We start from the raw sequence: 7,014 nt of genomic DNA on the forward strand, positions 1-7,014 counted from the left end.
TTGCTTGCTTTCTTTCTTGCTTTCTTTCTAGCTTTCTTTCTTGCTTTTCTTCCTTCCTTCTTCCTTTTTCCTTTCTTTTTTGGGAAAATTTCCACCAAAATCTCTCAAAGTTATTAATTTCCATCACTCTTCTCACTATCCTAGCTTCACTGGCATGAACTTTTATTTGAGTTACAGAAACAGCCTCCATACCTGCTCGGTCACCCTTCAGCATTACCAACTGTAACCAGTTCTCCATGCTCCCTTTTTAATGGGTGGCCTTTGGGATGAAGGTCAAACTCTTTAATGTACGCACTGTTATCTCTAGCAGGAAGACTTTGCTTTCCTTTTCTGGAGCACCGTGCCCCAACACCTGTACTTAATCCACTTCCACCATCCTGCAGATCTTAGATATCACATTCTCTAAACCCTGTTTGATGAGCTAAGTATGGGTTAAATTCTACTTCTCCATGCTTTCATTATATCCTGAACTTACCCTTATCAAAACTTTACCACATTTTATTATAATTTTTCGTGTGGGTGCTAGAAAATCCCCACAAGGTAATGTTACAGCTGGACCTGGGAGGTTGTTCATGACTTAGTCAGGTGGGTGAGGTTGGAGGAAGAAGACACTCTAGGCAGAGGGAATATCATATGCAAAAATAGGAATCTTTGCACACTGCAGCTAATTTCAGTTTTTACATAGATGAAGTTTAGGAGGCACTTGAGAGAATGAGAGAAGATTAGCCAAGAGAAAAGGAGACATGAAAAGTCTTGAATACATCCTGCTACATTGTCTGGCATTAATCTGAAAGGGAGACATTCTAGAAGTTTTGTAAATATGAATTGTCATCATTGTATTTGACTTTTAGAAGCATTATTCTTCTTTAAAAAATATGTATTTCTTCAACAACACTAGGAAGGATGATTTGAAAAATAATGCAGGAGAGAAAAAAAATAAACACCCAGGGAAACTAGTGAAGTAAAAATGGAACAGAATGGTCAAAACTGATAGTTTCGTTTTAATTGAGAGGAAGTAAGTATTTATTGGATTCAGGTAGGAAGATAGATAGAAGTATGTAGGATAAATCAAAAGGTTTTGGCATGGGTAACAACAAATGACAATGATGATTTTATTAACCATCGTCTTCCCCCTCAAAAAGTACCATTGTAAGAAAAATAGATTTGATGGTAGAAGATGATGAATAAAGTTATGTGCATATTGAGTTTGAGATGCTGTGAGACATGCAAGTGAAAGTTTTTAGTAAGAAAGTTTGATGTGTGGACATCAACAGTGTTGTCATTAAAAAAATTCCAAATATGATACTTAAAATCTATAATATTTGTATTTTAATTACATTTTAACACTGAAGGAGTGCACACAATATAATCTAAGAATAACATAGTAGCTTTAAGAGGAAAAAAAACTTTTGTCAAGCTGTATATCTATATACATACATAATTTTATATATATTGCTAATTTTCTAAATTAAAAAGTTACAACTTAATATTATTTACAAATCACATTGCATGTCATTATTTTCTTGACTTATGCTTGTTACTTTAGAGATTCATATTTGGTAGCAAAACACAGAGAAGAGAACAGCCTATCACAGTTAGTAACGTGTAGCAGACACTGTGGTCTGTTACCCATCCCCCTTCAGGAAAAATTGATTCATTCTTTAGGTTAGAGGAAGTTGGGGCAGGGCTGCTGATGGCTTATAGCTGTGATCCTATACAGAAATTATCCTTGACTAAGAGGACTAACCTCATTCAAGGTATGGCCTTTCCCCAGAGGCAGCCCGCATCCAATGACTGGTTAATGTGAGGAAATAGATTTCCAAATATTTCCAAATATTTTCCCTTTATTTGGATATGGGTTAAGCTTCCATAAGTTGACTGAGGCTGTTTTGTAATTGTACTGCAGTTCAATGTCTTCTGCCCAACTCTGCTTCCCTTGCTTCTTCTCAGCTGTAATTCCAGGGAGGACTTCCCAAAGAGCTTCCATACAAATCTTCATCTCTGATTCCTCTATCTAAGAAGAAAGTCCATATTGCATAGGAATATTGAAGAAAGTGGAGTCAGTTGCTCTATGTTATATTGTTCTGGGGAAACTATAGGAATTTGAAGCAGTATTTCTGACTTTGCCTTGCAAGTTTGAGAATAAAAGGGTTAGAGGCCAGGGAATGGTTGGGCTACATGTTAGAGCTGTGAGGACTATGGAAAGTACAGAGCCCTCCAGGCCAGCTAGAGTGCTGTTTGCAGTGAGGCTATGGGCTGGCTGCATTGATTCCAGACAAAGGAACATCAGCGGTCAAGGACAGGTGAAAACTCCTCATGGACTTGCACCAAACATGGCCAGCAGTGACCACCTCTTGTCTGGAGATAGTCTGTAGTATGATAAAAACCTGGAGTGCACCCCAGCTCAAGTGAAGCACAAAAGACCTGGATTTAATAAGCCCAGATAACTTGCACTATAGGTTCTTATGAGAGAATGTACTACATTCTTTGCTTCAATACCATTGTTGAATAAAAGGAGATATTGTCTGAAGATTCAATCATCCATGGGTATTTATGATTTAGGGACACCCCCAAAAATATACATACCTGAACCAGGGCACCAGTGAACTGTAAACTGGCACCCAAGTGATGCAAGTTTTTTCCTGACGTCTTAGGCCAGTAACCCACATTAAGTGATATTATCATAAGCATCCGCCTCATGGGACCTGGGGAAGGAAGAGGATGGCGACAGAAGGCTGAAATGATGGCCACTGGCTAATTGTAGCTTTTAATGATCTACCCCACAGGTTTTTGGAAGTCTTCCATATTACATATATTTGGAAAATGATCTATATCATCAAGCTGGGTTGGCAAGAACATTGTAGTTCTCAGGAATTAAAAACATAATGACTCCATTTGACTGATTTATTTATTTCTTTTAACTTTCTTCTATCAATCACTTTGCTTTCCATCTTTTCCCCTAGGGATTTAACTTTGTGGTATCACAAGCAATGAGCTGTAGAAAAATGCAATCTTGTTTCTCTCTTACATAGAAGTTCAAAATTTCTCCATAGAAACAAAGCTAAACAAATACATTTAATGTCATTATTAAAGAACATCCTTCCATTTTTAAAAAGAAGATGGAACAACTATGAAAGGATGAACCACGCTATTGTGTCTAAAAGGCTGGGCTTTCAAGGCAGATGAACCTTGTTAATGTGTTGAACATTCTAGGTTCTGGTTATTTCATCATCAGGAGGACAATCATGCCTGCTTTGTATGAGTCTGTGAGGATTACATAAGACAGCATCTATAAAAATACCTTAAGGCTGGGCTTGGCCCATAAGACCCACGGTTAATGCTCAATGATAAACACACAAATAGAGTGATAGATAGTTAAGGTTTTTGAGTGTTCATGACATCCCAGGGATTGGCACACAATCACATTATAGTCTCATCACAAACCAGGGGTTAGGCATATTTACTACTCCTATTTAACAGACAAGGACACTGGAGCTTATCTTAAATAAATAACTTTGTACACAAATGATAAATGAAGCTACATTACTTCTGAGTAGAAACAAAAATCAACGACTGAAGAATGGGGGGAAGAGAAAGAGGGAAGCAATGAGGGAGGTGGAGAAGACACAGAGAGAGAAGGAGGCAGAGACAGCAACGAGAGAGACAGAGAGAAGAGAACAGAATCTGAAGCAGGCTGCAGGCTCTTAGCTGTCAGCACAGAGCCCGAGGTGGGGCTGGAACCCATGAACCGTAAGATGGTGACCTGAGCCGAAGTTGGACGCTTAACCAACTGAGCCACCCAGGCGCCCCTACATCTCAGTTTTAAAGCCCATTTTCAACACCTAAGACTGAGTCACGTTCTCCTTGACTTATGCTTTGAAATTTTCTTTCCTCATGCTTGACACAATCATAATTGTCTATTTTTTAGCCTAAAAGGGGGACTATATCTACTTTACTTATTACCATATCTTAATGCTAAAGGATGCCTGGTAAAGAGAAGAAGCTCAATTATTAAATGAAAGAATGAAATAATAAAGAAGAAGACAAGTGAATGTGGAACACATGGTGATACATTCCACCAAACAGCGTGTGCAGATATGGAAGTGAGAAATACAACAAATACATTAAAGAATTATAATCTATTGGATGACTTTTATTTTATTTTTTTTAATTTTTTTTATTTATATATGAAATTTATTGTCAAATTGGTTTCCATACAACACCCAGTGCTCATCCCAAAAGGTGCCCTCCTCAATACCCATCACCCACCCTCTCCTCCCTCCCACCCCCCATCAACCCTTAGTTTGTTCTCAGTTCTCAACAGTCTCTTATGCTTTGGCTCTCTCCCACTCTAACCTCTTTTTTTTTTTTCTTTCCCCTCCCCCATGGGTTCCTGTTAAGTTTCTCAGGATCCACATAAGAGTGAAACCATATGGTATCTGTCTTTCTCTGTATGGCTTATTTCACTTAGCATCACACTCTCCAGTTCCATCCACGTTGCTACAAAAGGCCATATTTCATTTTTTCTCATTGCCACGTAGTATTCCATAGTGTATATAAACCACAATTTCTTTATCCATTCATCAGTTGATGGACATTTAGGCTCTTTCCCTAATTTGGCTATTGTTGAGAGTGCTGCTATGAACATTGGGGTACAAGTGCCCCTATGCATCAGTACTCCTGTGTCCCTTGGATAAATTCCTAGCAGTGCTATTGCTGGGTCATAGGGTAGGTCTATTTTTAATTTTCTGAGGAACCTCCACACTGCTTTCCAGAGCGGCTGCACCAATTTGCATTCCCACCAACAGTGCAAGAGGGTTCCTGTTTCTCCACATCCTCTCCAGCATCTATAGTCTCCTGATTTGTTCATTTGGCCACTCTGACTGGCGTGAGGTGATACCTGAGCGTGGTTTTGATTTGTATTTCCCTGATAAGGAGCGACGCTGAACATCTTTTCATGTGCCTGTTGGCCATATTGGATGACTTTTACATGTGAGGCAGGGAGTGAATGAAAATGAAATTGAAGAGATAAGCAAAAATAAGTCGTAGAGGGACTTGTATGACAAACCAAGGAGCTTAGACTTTATCTTGTCAGTGATTGGGTAATAGTTAGCTGTTAACTTACGAGCACTTTGATTCATGTGCTTCTCTCTGAACAGGATGATAAAAGATTCATAATCTAATTCTAACAAGCACAAGGGAACCCATGACATCAATACTTGCCTACTTAAATTTATTCCTGATTTCATTATATCTTTCCTTCCCTTTTTTATTTTTAATTCTTAAAAAAGTTTTTTTTTTTTATTTTGAGAGGGGTAAGGGGCAAAGAGGGGAAGAGAGGAAGTCCCAAGCAGGCTCTGCACCTGCAGCATAGAGCCCCACGCAAAGGCTCAAACTCAAGAACCACCAGATCATGACTTGAGCTGAAATCAAGTGCCGGTTGCTCAGCCGACTGAGCCGCTCAAGGGCCCCATGCCCTTCCCCTATTTTCTTTTAACTTCATTTCCTTCTTTTCTCATTTTCAAAACCAAACCATAGCCTATTCCCCTGAATAATGTGGCCTCTGCCTTTCTCTTCCCCTTCGTCTTCTGCTCTCCCACTCACTCGCCTTACTCAAGCTCACAAGTCTTCTTCCAGATCTTAGAACCCACTAAGTCTATTCTGAGCTGTATTCTTTCCTAGGGCTGCTGAAACAAAGTAGCACAAACTGGTCACCTTAAAACAACAGAAATTTATTCTCACATTTCTGGAGGCCAGAAGCCTAAAATCAAGGTGCTAAGCAGGATTGACTGAGAGGATTCTGGATGTTCTTGAGGGAGAATCCTGTTGGTCCAAGCCTTTCTCTTGGCTTCTGGGGGTTGCTAACAACTGCTGGTGTTCCTTGGCTAGTAAATGTGTCACCAAGTCTCTGTCTTCATGTGGCATTCTCCCTGCATGTGTGTCTATATCTCTGTGTGGTGTGCAAATTTCTCTCTTCTTATAAGGGCACCTCCTGGTATATGCCCACCCTAATCCATCATCTCATCATCTCAACTTGATGGCATCTACAAAGACCCTATTCCTGATCAAACCCCATTTCTCATTCACAGATAGTAGGATTTGAACATGTCTTTTTCGTAGAATACAATTCAACCAACAACACCAGCCTAGAGTTTTCCTTAGCCTTTCAAATCCTAGCATGGCTGTCTCCTTGTTTCTCGAGTACCAGCCCAAAGGTCACCTTCATAGATCAAAAATGACACTACACTGAAATGTCACCTTACCCTAACCCCATACTTCATGCCTCACATCTTCTATTTCCCAGTTGGTCTTGATTATACCATCCAGTTTGATTTTCTTCATGCAGTTTTTACTATCTGAAAGTATGTAAAAATATATTTATTTTTTTGTCTGTGTCTCCCTGTAGAATTTAATCTCTGCAAAGAGCAGAGACCACACCTCCCTTGATTGCAACCATAGCCTAGAACAGTGTCTGGAGTAGAGTGAGCTGTTAAAGTCTTGCTAAATGATACTTATTCTATATTTTTTCAGTTGTTTATGGCCATGACAGTAATGCATAACACACAGTCAAAAATCTCACTGTCATACAACAATCAGCATTCGTTGTCACAGGCAGGAATTTACTGGGGGTTGTATAGATGGCTCTGCTTTCTGAGCTGGGCTTATATGTCTGGAGGTTGGCTGGCTGTTACTAATCTAGATCAATCTGGACTGGCCTCAGTTGGGGCACTTGGGACAGCTCAGTTCTACTGGACAGATCTTTCACCATCCAGCACCCAGCTAATCTAGACATATTTTCACAAGAAGACAGCAAGTGGAAACATACAAGATCTCTTGTGACTTAGGCCCAGACTAGTTTGGAGAACGTTTTGTCACATTCTAATGAGCAAAGCGAGTCACATGGCCAAGCTCAGATTCAAGGGTGAAGAAATAAACTTGTCTCGCTCTTTAATGAGATAAACTGTAACACCACATAACAAAGGGAAGAGCAAAGAATTGGGACCATACATATAA

Source organism: Herpailurus yagouaroundi, unplaced genomic scaffold (genome assembly GCF_014898765.1).
Source record: "Herpailurus yagouaroundi ecotype Mexico unplaced genomic scaffold, PumYag 140, whole genome shotgun sequence".
NCBI lineage: Eukaryota > Metazoa > Chordata > Mammalia > Carnivora > Felidae > Herpailurus > Herpailurus yagouaroundi.